At 38.5% G+C, this 25,794-nt stretch overlaps 1 protein-coding gene across 1 annotated transcript in view; it reads right to left on the minus strand.

Annotated features, from left to right (window-relative positions):
- The window catches only part of MAB21L3 (mab-21 like 3), a 265,078-nt gene that overhangs the window by 11,127 nt on the left and 228,157 nt on the right, over window positions 1-25,794 (minus strand). The window contains exon 18 of the mRNA XM_032486969.1: window positions 20,788-20,936. The gene's annotated coding sequence lies outside the window, so the exon portion shown is untranslated. The remainder of the gene's footprint in view (window positions 1-20,787; window positions 20,937-25,794) is intronic.

Consider the following 25,794-nt stretch of genomic DNA (forward strand, 5'->3'; position numbering starts at 1 on the left):
TATGGGCAGAAGAACTGAACAGACATTTTTCCAAAAGAGGAAATGGAGGTGGCCAACAGGAACATGAAAAGTTGCTCAGCATCACTAGTATCAGGGAAATGCAAATCAAGATCACAATGAGATATCATCTCACACCTGTCAGAATGGCCATCATCAAAAAGAACACAAATAACAAATGTTGGCAAGGATGTGAAGAAAAGGGAATGCTTGTATACTGTTGGTAGGAATGTAAATTGGTGTAGCCATGATGGAAAACAATATGGAGGTTTCTCCAAAACCTAAAAACAGAACCACAACATGGCCCAGCAATTCCATTCCTGGGCATAAATCCCAGAAAAATAAAAACATTAATTCAAAAAGATAAATACACTCCCCCTATTAACAGCGACATTATGTATAGTTGCCACGATATGGAAGCATCCCAGGTGCACACCAGTAGATGAATGCATAAAGAAGATGCAGCATATGTGTGTAATGAAATACAACTCACCCATAAAAAGAGGGATATTTTGCCATTTGTGGCCCTTCATTCACTTTTTCTTTTTTTCTTTTTTTTTTTGCACTTCAAAAACCAGAATTTTATAACTGGCATAGGCATTTTCATTGCATCAAAAACAACAGAATACTCAGAAATAAACTTACCCAAGGAGGGTTCTATACTCTGAAAACTGTAAAACGTTGGTGAAAGGAATTGAAGATGATACAAAAGGAAATGGAAAGATATCTTGTGCTCTTGGATTGGAGGAATCCACATTATCAAAATGGCCATGCTACCTAAAGCAATCTGCAGATCCAGTGTGACCCCTGTCAAAATGCTCATGACAATTTTCGCAGAGCTGGAACAAACAATTCCAAAATCTGTATGGAACCATAAAAGACTCCGAATTGCCAAAGCAAAAAAAACAAAACAAAACAGAATTCAACAATACTTGACTGTTGCTGCAGTACATTTCCGGAAACCACATGGAAAATCCTAAATCTGATCTAACTCATGGGATCTGTCTTATAATTGGATGTTGCATTCTTGACCAAAGACTTGGCATCAGATAAATCATAGATACTAAATATGTCATGGAGGCAAAGAATCAGAGTTTAACTGGTAGTTCTCACCCCTGGCTGTGCATTAGAATTATTAAACGAGATTTAAAACAAATACACCAACAACCAAATGTCTGGGCCGTGCTGGGAACCCGCTGAAGCCAAATGTATGAAGGCGAGCCCAGGTAATCAAATTTTTTTGTTTTAAATCAAGAGCCATGACTAAAAGAGATAGTTGTCATTTGGCACTTCAAAAAATTAAAAGAGCCACTTGAAAGTAGATCATAAGACTTACTGATTCTCCAAGTGGAAATTTAGAGATCCCACATTGATGAATGAGTCCTCTCACATGACAATAAAACATTGCCTACTGCATCTACTTTCCACCAAGTTCTGCATGTGAACTAGTGCCCTCAAGGTACAATGTTCTAAGGCTGATGGTTAGTGAGTTAATGAGTATTGAGAATGTGTAGTGTCTCTGTATTGCGGATTTCCTGGGGAGTCTATGGAAAGGAATAGACACAGTCCTTACTCTTTAGAGATGATCAAGGAGAGAAGAGCATGGTGATTCTGAAGTTAGGCTTCCAGCAATTTAGAAACACAGCAATGTTGGCCTTCGCTGACAACAGCATTTGTATCTGAAAGGATCTCAACCAAATAGATCCAGTTATTCAGAAATTGTGATAATCCAGAGATACATTTCAGGATTCTTCCCTTTCCCTGGCAAAAGGCTGGAGACAGCTGACTTGGGAAGGGGACCCTCAGCTCAGCCTCTGGGGCTCCTCCAGGTGCAACCAGTGTGGCAGGAAGGCAGTCCCTGAGAGCCAGCCACCGCGAGGCTCCAAGAAGGGACCAGCCCTGTGCACTCTGCATTGGGCTCATGCAAATCCAAGAGGCTGGTTTCTCTTTCTGATTCCAGTTCTCCACCATGAATTATGTGATTTGAGGCAGGGCATTTCCTGATGGCTCAGTATATCCACTTTAAAGTAGAAAAATTATAGCTATCCCCTGCCTACCTCAAAATATACTTTAAAGACAAATTAAATTGGATTGAAAAGATATCTGAGCGTTTTAATACATTTTTTTTTCTGATTCTAAGAGTGACATTTATTGAATACAGTTTGGAAACTACAGAGAAATAGTTATATAATATAATGAAGAAAATAAAACTCATCTGTAATCACACTCCCACAATCATTATTTTATAAACATAAAAAAACACAAATGAAGAACATTCTCTATATGCAGTTTTATATCCTATTTTTTTAACCTAAGGTTATATAATGGACATCATTATATATCTTTAAATTTTCCTTTAAAAATACTATTTCCATTCTGCATAATATTCCATTTTATGGCAATGTCATTTGTTTATTCATGGTGATATATACAATATGAATATTTTAAAAATATAAGGGGAAGTTAATAACCCAACGAATTATTTATAACAAGTATTATTTATAACACTATATTTGGAGATTTTAAAAATATACATATAACAGTTGGAAACAATCTCAGAAGCACAGAAAATGAGATTTTAAAAAACAATCAAGAGCAATTTCATTTTTAAAGGTCAATTCACTTACAAGGGACACAGAGAACATGCAATAATCACCTATAATTACATTTCAATTGACTTCTGGTAATTTTATCTTTAACACCCCCTACTGGCTTGCCTTATCGTTTTAGCATTATCGTTTTCTTAAAAAAAAAAGAAAAGAATTTTGATTTCATTAGAAACCTGCCACCATCTTTCCAGTCTTAGCCTTTTCATTCTTTCTCTCAAAAAATAAAGTGAGAGGGGTAGGAGCAAAGGAAAAATAGAACAACTGATACTTACTTTATACAAACCCTTCCCCACCAACCCCACCCACCGTATGCAATGAACAGAGGCTGGAGAAGCCCAAGAGAATGTGAAGGAGACAGCCTCAAACTTTCTTTTAAGAACTTTGTCACTTGTTGCATTACTCACTCGTTCAAGACCATTGCCATAGACTCTCTATCTCAGATTATTCAGTTTATCTGAAAGATAACCTCAAGAATGTGTGGAGTCACTGGAACTAAGGGGTTAAGTCAGGTCAGGGCTAATGTGTGTTCTTAATGCTGGAGTTCCAGGAAGATCAATTCAAAGTGCTCCTTGAGATGGCACTTAACTGAGTAGTTGCTTATAATAGCAAGTTCCACCCAGCTATTCCACTTCCTGCCACAAAGGTCAGCTGATGCCCATGTGTGATGTGTGGAAACTAAAAGGAGCTATCACTCTGGGTCTGGGCTCCCTTCATTCATTCAAAAAGCATTCACTGAGCGTCCACTCTGCATGGCACCAATCTAGGCACATGTAGAAGACAGACCAGGTCCTTGCTCCTATGGAGTTTCTAGCCTAGTGGAAAAGATGAACAATAACAGAGCTTTAGGGGAATTTCCATTTGTTTCAACCATGCCTTGAAGAGCTGCAACATTTGAATACAGATAACTCTATGTATTTGGGATTCTGCTCAAATTATCTCTTTGTAGAAGAGCGTCTCATCACCCACAGCAGCTTTCTCCTGTACGCAAAAGACCAGATCCCAGAGTAAACATTTTCTGGACTGCTTTAGAAAGCCCAGCACCAGTGGTGGTCTTCAAGGGGTGGGAGCTTCTCCTTTCAGCCACAAATTTTTAAAACCTCTGATGAAATCACTTGGTTTTCAGAGACAGGATTATAAATTGTCTTTGATGTCCTTGGCTGGAGTAATTTGGTAGGAACCTTTAATCACTGGGAACAGTGTTTGGAGCTCATAATTCTTTCTTACCAGTGCTCTTCTTTTGGCTATAGCTGATTTAAATCTTTTTTGCCTTTAGATTCAAATAGCAGGTATTTTTTCTACATGCAAAATTCTGTGCAAGATACATCTATTTCCTCTGAATTTTTTGTGACAGCTAACTTAATCCTGCATTAGGAATGGGGAAGGAGACACTTACAGGGATTAGGGCCTAGTTCAAAGTCAGACATAGAAGGACCACACTCAAGCCTTCTGACTCCAAGTCCACTATGTGCCCTGAGGCTGAAGCTGTCTCCTTCTGTCTATGTGCATATTTACAGCACTGGGCTAGATCTTGAGAAAAGTAATGTGAAATGTGATGGGCAAGTAGCCATATTAATGAAGATTATGATCTCACTGGGGCCACTAGTCACCAGTGAAACATTAGGTTAGAGACATTGAATGTGTACTTGAATATACTGATATTAAATATAGCCTCAAGTGTTGGCTGCCTCTCCTCAAATGCAACCCTGAAGAGGTCCCAGGAGTACAAATAGAAAACACAGTATTAATTTATAAAATCATATCATATATATGATATATGATATAATTTACAAAAGGAAGAAAAGTATTTAGTATTATCCTAATAAAGAATTTACAGGACCTTTATTGAGAAAAAAAAAATGAGCTTTGTTGCTTTATTAAAGGAAAAAAGAAAAGACCTAAATGAATGACTGGGGCAATTTAGTATTGCTCTGGTGTCAATTGTCCCTAGATTGCTTTATAGTTCATTACAAGTCCAATCAAGATCACAGCAGGAGTTTCTGGGACTATGATAAACTGATTTTAAATTTTATATGGGAGAATAAAGGCTCTTGAGTAACTAAGCAACTTTGAAGAAGAAAAACAAAGGGAAGGAACAATCCTACTTGAAAATGAGACATTTGAGAAAAATATAGCACCTCAAGTTAAGAAGTTTATGTGCCGAACCAGCAAACAAATCAATGGAAAGAATGAAAAGTCTCAAAATGAAACTATATATCTATGAGAAGTATATGATGTGTGTAGTAAAAGGATAGACTATTAAAACAATTTGGGAGAAAGTAGTCTTACTATATGGAGAAAAATAAACTTGAATCCCTATCTTGATTCATTAAAAAAAAACTTCAAAATGTGAAAGTAAAACTATAAAACTAATAGAAGAAAATATTGGGGACTATCTGTTTACCCTTGGATGGTGGAGAAATTGCTAAATAAAACCTCGCAAGTTCAAGGTGACAAGAGATAAACTGAAGAATTTGACAACAATCAAAAATGAAAGGCTTGGGTTCGAGGAGGGACATCATAGACAAAGTTAACAGCGACAGGTGGCTGGTGACAGCCTAGAAGATATTTGCAAGACCTAAAATCTGTAAGATATTAACAGCCAACATGTTCAGGGAATTAGTACAAGTCAGTAGTAAAAAGATAGGAAAAAAAGAACAATGAATATACATAGGCATGTCACAGAAGAGAATCAATCTGACCAGCAATCAGAGAAGAGCCCGATAGAGCATCACTGAGATGTGACTTCACATCATCAGACTGGCAAAAACCATAAAGTCTGACAAGTGCTGTTGAGAATGAGTTGAAACAAAGCTTTGCACCACTGGTGTGGGAAGGTGAACTACTGCAGCTCTCGGAAGGAGTAATACGGTAATTGTTATTGAAATTATGTACTCATGAGCCTATGGACTCAGAGACCTCCCTTCTGGGAACGTACCATAGAGAAAACTGTCCGCAAGGAGAGGCTGCAAATTTCTCTTTATGGTTAGTTTCTGTGACCAGCATAGAGAACACTGTAAGTATAGTCAGTTTACATGGATGTTCATGGAAGTGTTTTGGAGGCGTCCTGAGGGTCCATCCTGAAGAATATGGGTAAGTACACTCTGAATGTGTGCTTGATAGACTAGTATGCAACAGGCAGAAGTATTATACTACAGTGATGTGTAGCACATGGGTAGCTCTCAAAAAACAGGTTGGAGGATTAAAGAAATAAAACAAGATTTGTAGCACAATACTATTTATATAATTTAAAAACTCAGACATAGAAACAGTTTCTTGTGGATGTACATTTATCCAAACAAACATACACAAGTCAGACTGGAAGGACACACATTAAATGCACCAGAGAGGGTGCTGGAAAAAGGAAGGAAGTGGGAATTGAAGATGAGGGTGAAAGGGAGAAAGTAAAACAAAGATGGGCCATGCGTAAACCATGGAGGATACGCTCTGGACTGAGAAGAATGAGGAATTCAGTTCTGCATAGGAACTTCAGAGAAGGGAAAAGATCAAAGTGGTTTGGGAAGACCCAAACGACTTTTCAAAAATAGAGGTGAGATGCAAAGGGGTTATGGGTAAAATAATTAGGGCATAAAGTGACAGCAAATTATTTCCAGCATCTCCAGAAAAAAAATTCCCACTATGAGTGAAGTCAGAAAGATTCAAAATGTAATAGAATACCCTATATATGAAATGTTTGCATTGTAGTGACATTGTATATCTTTCTCTTCTCGTCAACCTCATTTTTAAGACATAAATTCATTAAAAGTGGTTATCACTATGAAGCAAAGTTGAATGTTGGTGCTTACTTTTAACAACTTTTCATATATTAGAGATATGTCCCTGTGTTGATTATGAAAAATAACAATGTAGACTTCTATAGATCTCCTACATTAGTTATATTTTTGAAGTACTTATTAGTTTTTTTTACAAATTTCATGCACTGTAATTGTCTTTGTATTGCTTATGAAAGGCATGAATTCATTTTGACTCTGAAAAGACAAAAAGGTAGTGATTTTTAAAAATCCCCCTTCTTAGATATTCTGACATAAAAAATGAGGTTGCCAGGCAGAGAAAATGAGATGACAGGCTTAAGAAAAAATAATTTTATAGGTGACAATGGGTCTACCCTGACAAGATAAAATTCAATGGGGATAAATGTTAGCTCCAGCATTTAAGCTCAATAAAATCAATTGCTCAAAAGAGAATGGGAGAAACCCAGCTCCACAGTAATGAATGAGAACAGGATCTGGGGTGTTTAGTTGACCGCAGGCTTAGTTTGAGGCTATAATAAAATGTGTCCGCTACAAAAGTTGCCCAACGTGTTGCCTGCATTAGTAAAAGTGCAGCGTGTGAGTCATAGGCATCCACGCTTACTGTCCTCTGTGCTGGTCAGATGTCATCAGCATGACTATGTCCAATGCTAGATAGCAGTCTTTTTAAACAATAGTTTTATTTGTTGTAAAGATAATACATATTGAAAAAAAGATTTATAAATAGCCAATAAGCATATGAGAAAACTCAATACATTAGTTATTAAGAAATGCAAATCAAAATCATAGTGAAACGCCACTTCACGTTCACTGGAACAGCTATAATAAAAATGATGAACAATGGCAAGTGTTGGTGAGAACGTGGAATTGAAACATTTATAAATTGCTGATGGAAATGTAAAATGGCGCACTTACTTGGGAAAACATTTTGACAGTTTCTTAAAAACAGTTTCTTAAACATAGACTTACCTTATGACCCAGCAATTTGACTCCTAGGTATCTGTTCAAGAGGAATAAAAGTATCTGTCCACATAAAAATTTGTTTACAGAGATACACGTAGCAACATTATTTACAATACTCAAAAAATGGAAACAATCCAACTGATGAGTGGATTTAAAAAATAAAGGTAACCATGTGAGGTGATAAATGTGATAATTAATCTGATGGTGGTAATCATTTCACAAACTGTATGTATGTCAAATCATCACATTGTACATTTTAAATATATACTATTTTAAGTGGGAGGGTATAGCTCAAGCAGTTAGAGAGCATACTTAGCATACACAAGGTCCTGGGTTCAATCCCCAGGATCTCCTCTAAAAATAAATAAACCTAATTACCTTCCCCAGCTCCTCACTATATATATATATTTGTCAATTATACCTCATTAAGGCTGAAAAATTAACTTTAAAGACTGATAAATGGATACGTAGCATAGCATATATCCATACAATGGAACACTATTTGGCAATAAAAAAGACCAAAGTACCAGTACATGCTACAACATAAATGGACCTCAAAAACATGTTCAGTGAAAGAAGACAGACACAAAGTACCACATATTGTATCATTTCATTTATACAAAAAATCCAAAAAAGGAAATATATAGAATCAGAAAGTAGATTAGTGTTGGCATAGAGTGGGAGGGGGAAGTTGGGAATGACTGTAAATGGGCTCAAGATTTCTTTTTAGGATGATGGAAATGTGCTAAAATTAGACTGTTGTGATAGTTGACAGTTCTGCCAATATACTGAAATGCATTGAAGTATACACTTGAAATGAGTGAACTTTATGTATATGAATTCTATCTCCATAAGGTCATTGAGAAAGACAAAAAATATAATACATGTTTATTATAAGGAGACAAGGAACATAAAAAGTCAAGAGAATAAAATAAAAACAATAGCAAAGAAACCATAAACAAAAATCTCCCAAATTCCATTATTCAGAATAACCATGGTCAACACTTGGGGAATATCATTCTAGATACTACTTTACTCACACTGACAACCAGAAGGAGAGATAATAAGGCAATGGGAGAAAAATAATTTTGCACAATTGTATCATATCATATGTGCTGGGGTTTTTTTTTTTTTGGTTAAATTTAAATCAGATCTTACTTGAATTTAATGGAATAGGTATATTATTTTTAAGAAATGATGCAAAGGGAGGCTCCCAAGTCAGACCATTTGGGCTCAAATTCTGGCTCTGCCTCTTGCTGGTTAAGAAACCCTAGCAAGTTCTTTAACCTCTCTATGCCTCAGTCTCCTCATTCACACATAATGCAGATAATATTAGCTGTCTTACAGGTTTACTGTAAGGCCTAATGAAACAATTTGTGTCAAGAGGTTAGCATAGCGGTTGACACAAAGCAAGCATTCAGCAAGTATTTATTACTGATTTACAGTGATTATTATTCAAACATCTTTAAGGCATACAAGAATGGAAAGTTCAAGATGATGAAAAATCCAAAATCATGTCATGTAAGGAATGGTTAATGGTCACTGGAATTGATTCACCTGGACGAAGAAAAAGGGGAAATATCATGACTCTTTATTTTGGAAAGTCAAAAGTAAAACCAAAAGATGTGTCATGTAAGCAGGTGAACAAAGCTGAAGTGGTGGGGTAGGATGGATAATGTCCCTGCCCCTCTGCAAAGATGCCCAAATATGAATTCCCAGAACCGGTGGAAGTGCTACTTTACATGGCAAAATTGACTTTACAGATGTAATTAAATTAAGACTCTTGAGATGGGATTATCCTGTATTATCCACGTTGGCCAAATTTAATCATAAGGGTCTTTATAAAATGGAAGCAGGAGTGTGGATGACAAGCAGAGGAGATGAAGGGGCAGCAGGGGAGGAGGAAAGAAGGAGATTTCATAATGCTATGCTGCCGACCATGAGGATGGAGGAGAGGCCACAAGCTAAAGATGCAAGAAGCCTCTAGAAGTTGAATGAGGCTAGGAAATAGATTTTACCCTAGAGCCTCCAAAAAGAACGCAGCCCTGCCAACCCTTTGATTTTCGAACTTCTGACCCACACAACTATAAAATAATAAATTTGTGTTGTTTAAGCTACTAATTTGGAGTAATCTGTTTCAGAGGCAATAGGAAACTTATACAAGAGGTTATACTAATCTCAGACAAAATAGACTTTAAAATAAAAAAATGTTACTGTAGATAAAGAAAGACTTTTATAATGAAAAGAGGTCAATCCATTGGGGAGATATAAAAATCATAAACATACATGCACCTAATGGAGCCCCCAAATACATGAGGCAAAATGGACAGAATTAATAAGAGAAATAGACAATTGAACAATAATACTTGGAAATGTTAACACTCCACTTCTAATAATGGCTAGAACAACTTGTAGAAGATCAATGGGAAATAATAGACTTGAATAATGTTGTGAACCAACTAGACTGAACAGATTTCTATAGAGCACTCAATCCAGCAAGCAGAGAATACATATTCTCAAGTACGCATGGAACATTCTCCAGGATAGCCATTTGCTAGGCCATAAGACAAGACACAATAAATCTAAAAGGACTGAAATTATACAAAATATGTTCTCTAGCTACAAGAGAATGAAATTAGAAAGTAATAACAGAAAGAAATTTGGGGGAATTCTTAAATACGTGCAAACTAAACAGCAAACTCTTAAATTACCATTGGGTCAAAGAAGAAGTTACAAGGGAATTTAGAAAATATTTTGAGGTGAATGAAAATGAAAACACAACATACCAGAACTTCTTGGTGCAACTAGTGTTTTAGAGGGGAATTTATAAATGTAAAAAAGAAGAAAGATTGCAAATCAATAACCCATCTTTTCACCTTAGAAACTAGAAAAAGAAGAGCAAACTAAACCCAAAGGAAACAAGGAAAGAAATAATATAGAGTGGAAAATAATGAAATAGAAGATAGAAAAGTATTGGAGAAAATAAACAGAATCAAAAATTGGTTTTTTGAAAAGATCAACAAAATGAACAAACCTCTAGTCAGACTTACCAAGGAGGAAAAGAAAGAGAAGACTCAAATTACTTGAATGAGGGGAGGGAATAGCTCAAGTGGTAGAGCACATGCTTAGCATGCATGAGGTCCTGGGTTCAATCCCCAGTACCTCCTCTAAAGATAAGTAAACCTAATTACCTCCCCTCCACTGCCAAAATTAAATAATTAAATAATACAATAGTAAATAAATAAAATATTAAAAGAATTATGAAAATGAAATGAAAGAGAGCACATCACTACCAACCTTACAGATATGCAAAGGATTATAAAGGACTACAATGAACAGCTGTATGGCAAAATGTTTGATAATCTAAATGAGATGAACAAATTCCTAGGAAAACACAAACTACCAAAACTTAACTCATGAAGAACTAGAAAATCTGAATAGACCTAAAACAAGAGATTGAATCAGGTAAAAAACAAAACAAAATGAAACAAAGCACAACAGAAAAACCCCAGCAATTATTTACAACAGAACACACTGGCTTAAATAGCTTCATTGATGAGTTACACCAAAGGTTTAAAGAATACTTATTATGAATCATTTATACCCTCTTTCCAAAAATAGATGAGAGGGAAACACTTTCAACTCATTCTATGAGCATCAGTTTACATTGATATGGAAACCAAAGACACTACTAAAGGAAGGAAGGAAGGAAGAAAATGGCAGATCAATATATCTTATAAATATAAACATATTTATATAAAATATAGCAGACTAAATCCAACAACCTAAAAAGGATTCTACATCATTATCAAGTGTGATCTATCCAAACAATGCAAACTTGATTTAACACATGAAAATCAATTAATTTCATACACTATATTAATAGAATAAAGGCCATAAGCTACATGATCATCTCAATAGATGCTGAGAAAATATTTGACAAAATCCAGCACATTTCATGACAAAAATATTCAACATACTAGGAATAGAAGATACTTTCCTTAACCTGATAAAAGACATCGATGAGGGACCATAGACAATACACAAAAATAAACTCACAATGGCTTAAAGACTTAAATATAAGACAAAACATTATAAACCTCTTAGAAGAAAACATAGGCAAAACATTATATGACATTAATCTTAGCAATGTTCTCCTAGGGAAGTCTACCCAGGCAATAGAAACAAACAAATGGGGCCTAATTAAATTTATAAGCTTTTGCACAGCAGAGGAGACCATAAGCAAAACAAAACAACAAGCTATGGAATGGGAGAAAATATTTGCAAATGATGCTACTGACAAAGGTTTAATTTCCAGAATATATAAACAGCTCATATAACTTAATAATAAAAAAACAAATAACCTAATCCAAAAATGGGCAGAAGACCTAAACAAGAAATTCTTCATTGAAGACATACAAATGGCCAATAGGTACATGAAAAAAATGCTCAATATCACTCATTATCAGAGAAATGCAACTCAAAACTACAATGAGGTATCACCTCACACCAGTCAGAATGGCTATCATTAAAAAGGGAACCCTAATTAAAAAAGATCCATGTACCACAATGTTCATAGTAGCACTATTTACAATAGCCAAGACATGGAAACAACTTAAATGTCCATTGACAAGTGGACAGACAGATGACTGGATAAAGAAGTTGTGGTATATTTATACAATGGAATACTACTCAGCCATAAAAAGAATAAAATAATACCACTTGCAGTGACATGGATGGACCTGGAGATTGTCATTCTAAGTGAAGAAAACCAGAGAGAGAAAGAAAAATACCATATGATATCACTCATATGTGGAATCTAAAAAAAAGGAAAAAAGAAAAAAGAGGACACTTACGAACTCATCTAGAAAAGAAACAGACTCACAGACATAATTAACAATCTTATGGTTACCAGGGAAAGGGGATGGGAAGGGATAAATCTGTGAGTTTGAGATTTGCAAATGTTAACTACTATATATAAAAATAGATAAAAACAAATTTCTTCTGTGTAGCACAGGGAACTATATTCAATATCTTATAATAACCTTTAAAAAGAATATGAAAATATATTTATATATATGCATGACTGGGACATTATGCTGTACACCAGAAATTGACACATTGTAACTGACTATACTTCAATTAAAAAAAAAAGGCATCTAGGAAACACCCATAGCTAATATTATACTTAATTTCAAAAATTGAAAGCTTTCCTCTAAGATGAGGATGTCTATTTTCACAACTTCTATTCAACATTGTAATTAAAGTTTAAGCAAGAGCAATTAGACAAGAAAAGGAAATAAAAGGTATCCATATTGGAAGGCAGAATTAAAACTATTTGTATACGTTATAATCTTCTATATAGAAAATCCAAGGAATACACAAAAATACTGTTCAAACTAATAAATGATATTGCAGGTATAACATCGAAACACAAATTGTATATCTATGTTGAATTATATTTCTAAACAGTAACAATGATCAATCCAAAAAAAAATGAAATTAAGAAAACAATTCTATTTAAAATAGCATTAAAAAGATAAAATGCTTAGAAATAAATTTAACAAAAGGGGTGTCATATGTAAATAAATGGAAAGGCATCCTAGGTTCATGGACTGGAAGATGTAGTACTGTTAAGACAGCAATACTCCCAAAATTGATCTACAGAGTCCTCTCAATCCTACTTAAGATCTCAAATACCTTTGTGGTGCTTTGTTTCTGCAAATGTGAACAAATAAGTTCTAAACTTCATATGGAAATGAAAAGGCAAGGCACTGACAATGGCCACAGTGATCTTGAAAAAGAAGAACAAAGTTGTAGCACTCACATTTCTCCATTTCAAAACTTACTACAGGGCTACAGTAATTAACACAGTGTGGTACTGACATAAGTATAGACATATAGATCAGTGGAATAGAATTGAAAGTCCAGAAATAAACCTCCACATTTATACTCAGTTGATTTTCCTCACAGTTGCTATGATAATTCAATGGAGAAAACACTAGTCTTTTCAAGAAATGGTACTGGGAAAACTGGATAGCCAAAAAATGAAGTTGGACCATTACCTCACACCATATACAAAGATTAGCTCAACATGAGCTATAGATCTAAATGGGAGAACTAAAATTATAGAAGTAAACATGAGTAAATCTTCATGACCTTAAATCAGGCAACTATTTCTTGGACACAATTCCAAAAGAATAAACAATGAATGAAAAAAATAGATAAATTGGATTTCATTAAAATTAAACAGTTTGTTGCTACAAAAAGCACAATCAAGAAGGTGCAAAGATAACTCACAGAATGGGAGAAGATACCTGCAAATCATTTACCTAACAAGGGATCTGTATCTAGAATATATAAAGAAGCCTTACAGTTTAATAACATAAAGACAAATGTCTTCATTAAAAATGAGCAAAGCATTTGAATAGACAATTCTCCAAAAATATATACAAATGGCCAATAAGTACATGAAAAAATTTTCAGCATCACTAGTTATTAGGGAAATGCAAATCAAAACCACAAAATACCACTTTATACCCACTATGTTCCATGTAATAAAAGGACATAAAGTTACATTTGCTGGTAAGAATCAGGAAAAAGTAGAGCCCTTGCACACTGCTGATTGGAGCGTAACTGTGGAAAACGGTTTGGCAGTTCCTCAAGAAGAGAAACATAGGGTTCCCATGTGACCCAGAAATTTCACTCCCCACCAAATTGAAACACAACCACACAAAAACCTGTACATAAATGTTCATAGCAACCTTCTTCATAATATCCACAAGTAGAAACAACCCAAATGGTCATCAGTTCATGAATTAATAAACTAAATATATGGTCTATCCATAATGGAATATTATTTGCCAATAAAAAGGAATGCAGGACAGATACATGCTAACAACATGGATAAACCTTGAAAACATTATGCTAAGTGAAACAAGCCATTCAAAAAAGACCACATATTATATGAGTTCATTTGTGTGAAAAGTCTAGAACAGGCAAATCTATTGAGACTGAAAATAGATTCGTGGTTGCCTAGGACTAGGGATGGGCTAGGAGGATTAGCGGGTGCTGATGAATGATTGCTAATGGATATGGTATTTCCTTTTGGGGTGATGAAAGTATTCTAAAATTGATTGTGATGATGGTTGAAAAACTCTGTGAACATACTAAAAATCATTGAATTATAAACTTTTCTTAACTAAAATAAAGCTTTTAATTAATAAAAAGTAGAACCAAAAGGCAGAAGTCAAAAACTTATGTTATTTCATTTGGGGAAAGAACTTTCCAGTAACCAGATCTACCTGCAAATAGAATGAGCTGTCTCTGAGTTGGCAAGCTCTCTGTGTGTAAGCAATAAGTATTTAGGTAGAAGTTGACTATTATCAGTTAAGAATTTCAACTCTTCCTTTCCATATGTACATGCTCCTGGAGCTGGCTACATAGCCCCTCACCCAAAGAAGCCTCATACCCAAAAAAGGTGTGGCCAGGATGTCTCTAGTCTTTGTTTCAACCAAAGCTCTAGAAACTCAATCTCACTGGAGAATTCTGGGAGATGATACAGATCACGCCTTAGAGTTATCCCAACTTAAGGATGAAGAAGTTGGGTTGTTGATCTACCAACCTCATTTCCATCACTGGTTGAGGGCTGCTCTGGGGCATTAACCCTTTGGCAATACCAGTGTGTCCTGTGTATGGGCCGAAGCTATTCCTGAAGGCAGAACAGGCAGGGAGTTGCAGGTGTTCATATTAATAGACTTCAGGTAGAGAGTGCATGTCAGAGACCAGCATCTGCTGCAACACCCCAGGGTCTAACTACAGCCCAGATGTCTGTTCTGGGCACTAGATCCATAAAAGCAACTCGTCACTAGATTTCTCCACCTGGATCCACGCACAGGGAGCTAGGACTCCAGTGGGGAGTGAAACAGCCCTGGTCTCTAAGGGCATCTAAGCTCAACTTGCCTTACACTGGAATCACTGCTGCCTCCTCCACTCCATTCCTCTGTCTGTATTTCCTGTCTATGTAGATGACCCAGAGATCCTTGGCTTTTCTTTAACCCCAACATCCAATCATCACCATGCTTGCCAGAGCCACCTCCCACCTTTCTGGACTTTTCTCAATCAGCTTTTTACAATGCATTATTTGTTTAAATGGGAATGCAACCAAGTAAGGAAGGGGCCTTGATGATTTTCTTGGTGAGTTTCTGTGGCTGAGGGATTGCTGTTGTTGCCTTTGCTCTTCTGCCCAGCTAGCTGCAAGCCTCCTGAGTGAAGGCACCACACCTCACACTTTTTCTAGCCTCTCTGCTCTGAGCGTGGGGCTGGGTACCAATCCCAATAATGCTGCGCAGGCTGGTGTGCTCTTAGCAGGTCGTCTTACTCATCAGGCAGAGCTCTGCAGTGGCCTGGACCCACAATCCTTTCAGGGTCCATGAAAATGTTTTAATTTTTTTTAATCAGAAAAAAAGATGAACAGAGCATAATAAAAGTAATAAATGTACAGAATGAATTCAGTCTGGTTTATACTCATCTTCAGACCAGCAGAATTGTAAAATACAATTGTTAATCTTTTTTCTTTCTTTTGGTGGACAAAGGGGCCCAGGATGGCAAAGGGGCCCATGAGAGGGATAATACAGCCTTAGTTCTCCGGTCAGTCAGCATCACCTTCTCACCATGAAGTTGGAAGTTTCTGGGCTTGCCAGGGGGCTGCTGTACTGTTGTCCCTTTTTATTTATGCTTGAAAGAACAGCTCAGAGAACTGTGTATTCTGCCTTGTCCTACCTCCCTTTAAGACTCTAGGACAAAAATAGCCCCAAGGCATTTTAGACTGGCTGAACTGCAGATAAGTTTAAATTTAAGAGGCTCTCAACTTCAAACATGGGAGATAAGATGAAAAAAAAAAATCCAGACAGTCTACTTTAGTTCCATCCCAATCAAACTTTTATTTCAAAGAACTATTTAAAGGACCTGACATATGTGAAACACAAAACTCTTTTTTTAAACCTTCAGGGATATGACAAAGAGCCTGAAATGAGACCTTCTCCTTCCCACAGCCTTAGATACCCTGTGAGCACCAAGGTATGGGCCGTGCAGGGAGGACAGCTCTGCTTTGCCTGCTCGAAGGCCATCTGCGATCCAAATTGTGTGTTTCCTGGACTCCCTGCAAGTTGCAAGCATTTGCCTAGCAAATCAGGTTAAAATGAACAAAGGCAGCCTTGAAGGGGGATGTCTCAGAGGACACTGGGGGCCAAGGGGTGTGTGGACTGTGTGGTGGGTAAGGATGGGTGGAGCAGGTTGGGAGGCAGAAAGCCATTGCTAGGCAACAGCAGACCTGGTGCCTTTGTAAATGTGGATATATTTTGTTTGAAGCAGCAGCTGGCAGCCACCACCTTCTTTTCTCTCCCTCCTCCTATTTATGCCCAGACCTGAGCCATAGCTCTCAGAGAGGTCCTGGGAAGTTGGAGCAGGGGAACTGCTTGGGGCAATAGAAGAAACGTGTGCATGAAAAGGCAAATGACTTTACAACAGAGCAGAGACTTGGATGTTTACATTTCCTAAGCAAGATCTTAGGCGAGTTAATTTAATCTGTCATTCAGGTTCCTCAGTTATAAACCTGGGGACATCAGTCTCTGGCAGGAATGAGGTGGGATTAGAGAAAGTGCATGCAGAGGACCCAGTCCAGTACCTGGCCCATAGCAGATGCTCAGTAATTGGTAGCAGGTGTGAGAGCGTGGGCTCAGGCATCAGACTGCCTGTGTCCTCACCCCAGCTCTGCCACTTATTAGCTGTGTGACCTCAGGCATGCTTCTTAACATTTTAGTGCCTTCTTTATTTTTTTTTTTCCATCTGTGAAACAGGGGATAATAATAGTGCTTACTTAACAGGGTTGTTTTAAGGATTAAATGCATCAACAATGCAAAGTGTTTAGAATAGCGCCCGTCACATAGTAAGCATTCAGTCCGTGTCAGTGATGACTTGTAATACTGTATGTCGTGGGTCTGAGCGCATCTGCAGACCAAGTGCAAACTTGCAGGAGCTTGTTTTTAAGGGGGTTTTGATTTTGGTTGGCAAAGACTGAGGAAGAGGTTGTGACTTTGGTACCTTGAGGGCCATATATGTGTTAATTATGCAAGGACTTTCACTGAGTCCAGACTCTGATAATCTGTGTGCCCTTGGGTGAGTTACTTAAGCTATTTTAGCTCTAAGGGACCATTTTGTAAAACAGGTAGAATAAGGATGCCTATCCCATCTGGTGGGGATGAGGATTAAATGAGGTAACTTGTCGGGTGCTTAGCATAATGCCGCTTAGAGTAAGCAGTCCAAACCTGGCGGCTGATATCATGTCTAGAAATAGAGACAAAGAAGAGAGGGAGCAGCATGGGGCTACTGTCCATTTGAACTGAGCCATGTTAGGAAGGAGCTGCAGAAGGAGGCTGAACAAGCTGTTTCTGCTGGGCTCTGTCTTTCAGGGATAGGATGGGTGAGCAGAGGCACCAGGCAAGCTGCTCTGGCCTCCAAGTAACCAAGGGTGACCTAGATCAGGAAACACATCCTTCCTTCTTCAGTGTGGACTGCCACAGCTGGCCATGTAAGGACTGTGAGTGTTGAGACTCATAGTAGGTTTATGGAAAACTGAATTCTTAGTTCAAAAGTTTGAGCTTTTTCCTAGAGGTAATCTGGGCATGAGAAGGCAGCACTCTTGGTCCAGATGTTGGAGTTCTCAGAGTGAGAGGGGTTTCAGGTACGGGGGCGAAGCTCTCCAAAAGGAAGACCTGAGGGAGGGGTCCTGAGAAGAAGCTGTATGCTGATGGGGTCCATATAAGCAGGTGGGGACCAAATTCTTAGAATTATGATGACTATAATTAGAGCCCCATCTGGTGAAACAGGATCATCTAGGTGACATGTGCTGAGGAGATGCTCTGAGAGGAAAGAGGAAGAAACCTCACGAAAAACTTGGGCTATTTTGCATAATTTCAGGAATAAACTTGGACTTTATAAAAGAATGGGCTAAAACAAGTGGAGAAGAAACAGCAGTCCTCTATACTTCTATAGATGGGGGATATCCAAGAAAAGACCCAACTGGAGTGATGAGCTGGAGTGATGAGTTTACTTATTTTGGGGTGATGAGTAGAGGTAGGTTTATGGAAAACTTTAAATTCTGAGCTCAAAAATTTGAGATTTTTTTCTTAGACACAATGGAATATGTTGAATATTTTTGAGCAGGAGGAGGACAGGAAGGAGTCATTGTTCAAGGAAACACGGAGGGAAATATAACTGGTATCAGAAGACCTGGGTTTGAATCTTGACTCATCATTGCCTTGTAAGGATGGACAAGCATTAACTTTCCTGAGACATAAGATGATGGTAATAGTACATTCTTCTGGTGTAGTTAGGATCAAATAATGATGTGATTTGACACCAAAAGCAGAGGCAACAAAAGCAGAAATAAATAAGTGTGACTACATCAAACTAAAAAGCTTCTGCACAGCAAAAGAAACCATCAACAAAATGAAAAAGCAACCAACTGGACGAGACAAAAAAGTTTCAAATCACATATCTAATGAGGAATTAATATTGAAAATATATAAAGAACTCATTCAACTCAAAAGCCAAAACACAAACAATCTGGTTAAAATATGGGTAGATCTGAACAGACATCTTTTCAAAGAAGGCATACAGATGGCCAACAGGTCCATGAAAAGATGCTTGACATTAATAATCACCAGGGAAATGCACATCAAAACCACAATGTGATATCACTTCACACCTTTTAGAATGGCTGTTATCAAAAAGGTAAGACATAACAAGTGTTGGTGAGGATATGGAGAAAAGGGAAGCCTTGTGCATCACTGGTGGGAATGTAAATTGGTGCAGCCACTGTGGAAAATGGTACTGGAGGTTCCTCAAGAAATTAAAAGTAGAATGACCATATGATCCAGTACTTCCATTTCTGGGTATTTATCTGAAGAAAATGAAAACACTAACTTCGAAAAATATATGCACCTCCATGTTCACTGCAGTGTCATTTACCACAGTCAAGATATGGAAACAATCTAAGTGTTCATGGATGGATGAATGGATAAAGAAAACATGAAAACATATAGATATATACACATATATATTTACACATGCAATGGAATATTATTCAGCTGTAATAAAGGGATGAAATCTTGCCATTTGTGACAACATGGATGAAACTTGAGGGCATTAGGCTAAGTGAAATGAATCAGACAGAGAAAGATAAATACTGTATGATCTCACTTGTATATGGAAATCATAAATAAATAAATAAACCCAAGCTTGTAGTTACGGAGAACAGATTGGTAATTGCCAGAGGTGGGGGGGGTAGATGGTGGGTGAAATGGCTGAAGGGATCAAAAAGCACAAACTTCCAGTTACAAGATAAAGAAGTCCTGTAACATATAGTATGGTGACTATAGTTAATGATCCTGCATTGCATATTTGACAGTTGTTAAGGGAGTAGGTCTCTTAAAACAACAACAACAACAAAAAAACAGAGTGTGAAAGCCCTCTGTGACTGTTTTCTCCCAGATTCACCTTTTTATTTCTTGACTCAGCTTCCTGAAGTGCACCCGCCCTCAGCTTCAAAAGCACCTTGTACATTGGCACCAGCCAGGCAACTCTCGACTGCAAAAACCAAATATCCGTTGAACTCTTTCCAGCAATCTCAAACTATCTTGAACAATAAGGAAGCTGGCACCCGTAATGAGAAGTCTAAAGGTAAGGTAGATTTCAGGGTTGGCTGCAGCATCCCTGGGACTCAATCTGTACACAATAATGTCTACAGGCAGAGAAACAGGGTTACATCCAGTGACATTCCTTGATGGATGAGATTTTCTTAGAATTTCCCCCCAAACCTCTTTTTTCAGCTCATTTTCCCAAAGTGATCACATACCTATTCTTGAACCAATTGTTAGCAGGGTGGGTGAGCTTACAAGGTTCTCAGCTGGGTGTGACTTTGCTCCCCACCTGCCCATGCCCAGGACATTTAACAATATCTGGAGACATATTTGATGGTCACTGCTGGGAGTCAGAGGAGTGTGTGTCACTGGCAAATAGTAGGTAGAAGCCAAGGATGCTTCTACACACCTTACAATGCACAGACCATTCCCCCACAATAAAATTATCCAGGCCAAGATGTCAATTGTACCAAAATCAAGAAAGCCTGATTTAGACGAATCAGCCCACACTTGCACAGGTAGTGGTGGTGAGTGTATGTATGGATGAGCAGTGAACAAAACTGAGATGCACTTCGGAAAGAGAAGGCGGAAAATCGGTCCAGAGTCAACAACCGACCACATACACGGCAGATTTGCCCCATCTGATCTCACTGTGTGGCTGCTGTTTATTTATCTCGTGTTAGTTGTTTCTATTGTTGAATAACAAATTGGCAGCAAGCTTAGTATTTTACAACAACACAGATTTATTACCTCAGTTTCTGCAGATCAGAAGTCCGGGTGTCGTGGGGCTGGATGCTCTTCTCAGGTTCTCACTGGGCTGAAATCAAAGTGTTGACTTGGGGCTGTGGGTCTCCTCTGGGGTCCTCTTCCAGGCTGAGTCTTGTGGTTGAATTCATCTCCTAGAGGATGTAAGACTCTGTTTCTTTGCTGGCTTTTCAGCTGGGTACCAAGCTTAGCTCCCAGAAGCCACACACACTCCTTACCATGTGGCCCCCCTCTATCTTTAAGCCAGCAAAGTGCATCAAACCCTTCTTCTCATGCTTTGAGCCTCTGACTTACTCTTCTGCTATCAGCCACAGAAAACTCTCTGCTTTTAAATTGCTCATGTGATTAGGTCAGGTCCACCCAGATAATCTGTATTAAAGTCAGCTGATCTGGAACTTTGACTACATTGACCAAATCCCATCACATCAGCACCTGTATTAGTGTTTGGATAAATAACTGAAAAATATGCGTGTCCCAAGCATGTTTGTGTTCATGGCTTTTAGCAGAGTACCTGGCAAATATTTTTTTCTCAATAAATATCACTAAAGAAAAGAGTAAAATAAACTCACTTCCTTTTTTTTTTGATAGAATTACTAGATTGGTCACTCAGGGGCATATTATAAAAAGAGAACTGTATAATCTTGGAGTTAGAAGGGACACATGATATAGGATCTGTCAATCATTCCAGGAATCTACATATTCACAGCGTACGGTTCATCAGATCAAAATCTCCCCAGTTCTGAGCACTCCTATTCTTTACAATGCAGATTAATTTTCTGCATTGCCTTTTTGGCAGAATTGGCAAACTGCTGACCCATATTAAGCTTGTAGTTTGCTTAAAGCTTTCCTGCATTAACTGGTATTGTGCCATGTCTCAATTTTTTTTTGTACTTGGGCAGATTTTATGCCATTTCCTTCCCACTCATTTTTATGCCGTGGGTTTTGGCCTGTCATTTCAATCTGTTGGAGACCTTTGGGAATTCTGATTTTATTATTCAGTTTCTTGGCTCTCCTGTCTAACTTTATAATACTTGAAAATATAATAAGCACATTTTTATTTGCCTTTGTCCACATAGTTTATGAAAAAGTTGAATGAGACAGGGCCAAATTCAAAGCCCCGAGGCACTTTACTTCTATTAAGTTCACAGCACTGATTTAATCAACGCCATTTGCATAAGGGTTGCTCTACCTGTGATGAATCAACTCTTATTTCTCCATCATATTTACATATTACCAAAGACTTGCACATTTGGGTAAACCTACATTATACAGCATACATTCAAATATACGCCTAAGAATACAATACACATCTTTTGCAATCAGGCACATCTACATATCAGAAAATTCTCTTCCAAATTCTCAGATACGCTGTACCTTGGAGTGATTCCATTTTGTTTTTGCGTAGAAACTAGATGTCTTTTAACCCCCAGATGTTATTGATCGCCTTCTAACATTTTTCAGTAACAGATGAGTCCTGTAGCCTTCATGCTGATCTACAAGCTGGCAAGCATTTCCACTTCCTCGTCTCCACCACTTACGGGAATTTCCTCTTGGGAGAAGAGGTGATTGTCTCGACTTGTGAAGATTCAAGGCTGGGCTACGGGGTGGGAACAAATGACATGATCCTTTGCTGAAGGGATTCTTTTTGAGGCACCTGATTATCCCCAATGTTTTTGGCTTTGATCAATTATTTACATTTGCAGTTTTCTCAGCTCTTCTTAATCATCACATTTTAGAGGCATCAAAATTCCCTTGTTCACAGGAGCAGGTTGGGGCTCTGTGAACTGAAGTTTCCTATTAGAGCACATGGTTTCCTTTGGATGAAGGATTGGGTGCTCCAGGACCCCTAAATTCACCAGTAGTGCTCTAGGGATGGAGTTACACTTTACAAGTTCTTAGAAGGTCTATGAACTTAGACAGGGAGGGGAGATTGAGGGGGGAAATTTTAATTGTGGTAGTAAGTCTTCAAGACAGCCCTCAATGAACTCTGATTTCTGGTATCCACATTCTAGTCTAGTCTCCCACCACATTGTACCAAGGTCAGTGTACATGGCCAATAGACTAGAGCAGAAGGGAGAGTATGTCAGCTTCTAAGATGAGGGTATAAAAGTCATTACAGTTTCCATCTTAGCCAGTCACTCTAGGGGAAGCCAGTTGCCATATGCCTACAAAAAGGCCTGTGTGATAAAGAATTGAGCCTCTGACCATAGCCAGTGAGAAACCAAATTCTCTTGCCAACAGCTCCTTGAGGGACATAGAAGTGGATCCTCCAGTCCCAGTCAAGCCTTCAGATGATTACAGCCCTGGCCAATATCTTAATTACAACCTCATGAGAAACCCTGACCGGAAGCATCCAGCCAAGACACTCTTGGGTTCCTGATCCTCAGAAACTATGTAATATATTTTGGTTATTTTGAGATGGTAAAATATGAGGTAATTTGTTATGCAGCAGTAGAAAACTTATACACTAGGTGATGCTGAATATGATGATTGGGTTCCCTTAAGGGAAATGAATAAAATGCTAAATTCCCTAAAAAGAATGAAAGACTAGTTAATGAATTCCTAAGATGAGAACTGGAGGATATTGCAATGAAACTTACATAGATAGGCCTTTTATCATTTTCTTTAAATGTCAAAAATTCAATTATTACGTGTTTTAATTCTAAAACTTACATTTGGATCTCCTATATACTTTGCTTTGCTGCCAAGGGTTTCTCTTTCTATTCATTTCAAGAATGTTGTCCTTTACTTCTTGGAATATTTTATAATTCCTGCTTTAAAGTCCTTGTCAGAAAATTCCAACATCTTCATCACCTTAGTGCAGGCATCTGCTGATTGTCTATTTTCAGGTGAGTTGATATTTGATGGTTCTTCACACGCTGAGGGTGGAAGGTAGAATAAACTTGGAGATGTCCACATCCTAATTTCCAGAATCTGTGAATGCGTGGCAAAAGGAATTAAGGTTGCAGGTGCAATTAAGATTGCTTATCAGGTGTGGATCTTGAGATGGGGAGATATATTGGTGGAACATATATAATCATGAGCATTCTTAAAAGCAGAGAATGTTTCCTGGTTCTGATCAGAAAGAGAGGTGGCAATGGAAGAAGGGTCAAGAAGATGCTATGTTGCTTGCTTTGAAGTTGGAGGAAGGGGTCCATGAGCCAAGGAATGAGGGCAGTCTCTTGAAGCTGGAAAAGGCAAGGAAATGATTCTCCCAAAGAGCCTCCAAAGGGAGTCAGCCCTCCCTACACCAGGACTTTAGCCCAGTGAAACTGATTTTGGACTTCTGACAGATAGAACTTAAAAAAAAAAACCCCAAATGTATTATTTTAAGCCACTAAGTTTGGAGTCATTTGTTGTAGCAGCAGTGGTTTTCTAACACACTGAGTAATATTGGATTGTATCTAGGATATTTTGAATATTATGTTTTGAGACCCTGGTTTTACTTACATCTTATATAAAGGGTAATATTTATACTTTAATAGGGTATGAACCCAGATGGATTCAGGCTGAAAATTCTGCCAGCCTTTTATAAGCTGTAGTTTCAATATCAGTTTTGTTTTCAGTGCCTTTGCGGCTAGTTTTCTCTACATGTGTAGCACTAGGGGTGGGGGTGGGGGGTTACTCTGGGTCCTGGGCGGCAGTCTACCCCTTAGATCTGTCCTCATTGTCTTTGGTGTGCTGATTACGAGCAGATTTGCATCCATACAGCACAGGAGTGAGCCTGAGTTTATGAACAACATTATGGGGCCACTTACCCACGGGTTCCTCCCTTTTTGCCATCTCCCTAGTACCTTCCCGCACTCTGTGGTCCCCCTTGTCCACCCTCCGGACAGAAAGCTAGTGCTCTGTCTCCCCTGCTGTACTGCACCCCTCCCGTGACTGCGCCCACATTAGGGGCCAGGTGGTGGGAGAAGTGAGAGGAGGGAAGAAATGGATTTCTCCCATTCTCTTGGGAAAACAGCTTCTCTGAACAGAGAGGCAGGGTCCCCTGTGGGCTCTGCTGCCGCCACTCTCACTGCCACTGCTGTGATCGCCTGGGTGTTGGGGCGTGGGAGACCAGAGAAAAGAACAAAGAAGAACAGGGGAATTCCCTACTGTCTCTGAGTGTCAACTGCCCCTGGAACCAGGACAAGAGGGAGTGCTTTCCATCTACACCTGCTGCTCGTTTCCAGACTGGGGGCTGCCTCGCATCCAAACTCGGGGCATGGAGGACAAGTGGAAAGTTCACAACTGTTTCAGTGGCACGTCAAATTCTGGTCTTCCTCCCCAGGCCCCCTGCCACCGTTTACCCTTCAGGGTCCTTATATAGGCTGTTGCATACTTCCTGTCCAGGTCTGACAGCTGCATTCAGCGGGAGAGGCAAGGTGGAATGTGTTTACTTCATTTCATCCAGAACTGGATCCTCTGCCTCTTCCCTTGACATCTGCAGACACTGACATTTCCCCTCAGGGGTTCCGGTCACCTGACATCTCCCCTTTTCCCTGCTTCACTGAGAACAGACCACAGCCAGACATAAATCAACCACAGTGAAGCAACATTCTTTAGGACAACACTTAACCTGTTCTCACCTACTCTGTGTTCTAGGGCTTTTATTGGAAGACATATAGAGGTCAAACTCAGTCTAGACAGCCATCCTTCAAGAAGTCCAGAGAGACAGTTTAGTGTAGTGTTTTAGTCTGTGCTTCAGATGCACAAAAGGATCAGTTGAGAATGATGGAATCCTCCCAGTGAAACAAGAACCAGGGAAGAATTTCACTATATCTTAACATTTTGGCATGTTCCCTACAACAAACTATTGCATTCTAATATAAACTAGCTCCTTCTCACTGGAGACGCGGTGGAACTCTTCAGATGGTGTGGCCGAGAGAATGCGTGTGAATTCATCCCCTTGCCCAGCTGTGTGCGTGTGCCTGCCCACGAGGTGGTTTTCTCATACTAGTTTCCTTGTGGTCTTTTGGGAAAGTTCGAAGTCACTGCTTGTGTTCCAAG

This window comes from Camelus ferus, chromosome 9 (genome assembly GCF_009834535.1).
Source record: "Camelus ferus isolate YT-003-E chromosome 9, BCGSAC_Cfer_1.0, whole genome shotgun sequence".
NCBI lineage: Eukaryota > Metazoa > Chordata > Mammalia > Artiodactyla > Camelidae > Camelus > Camelus ferus.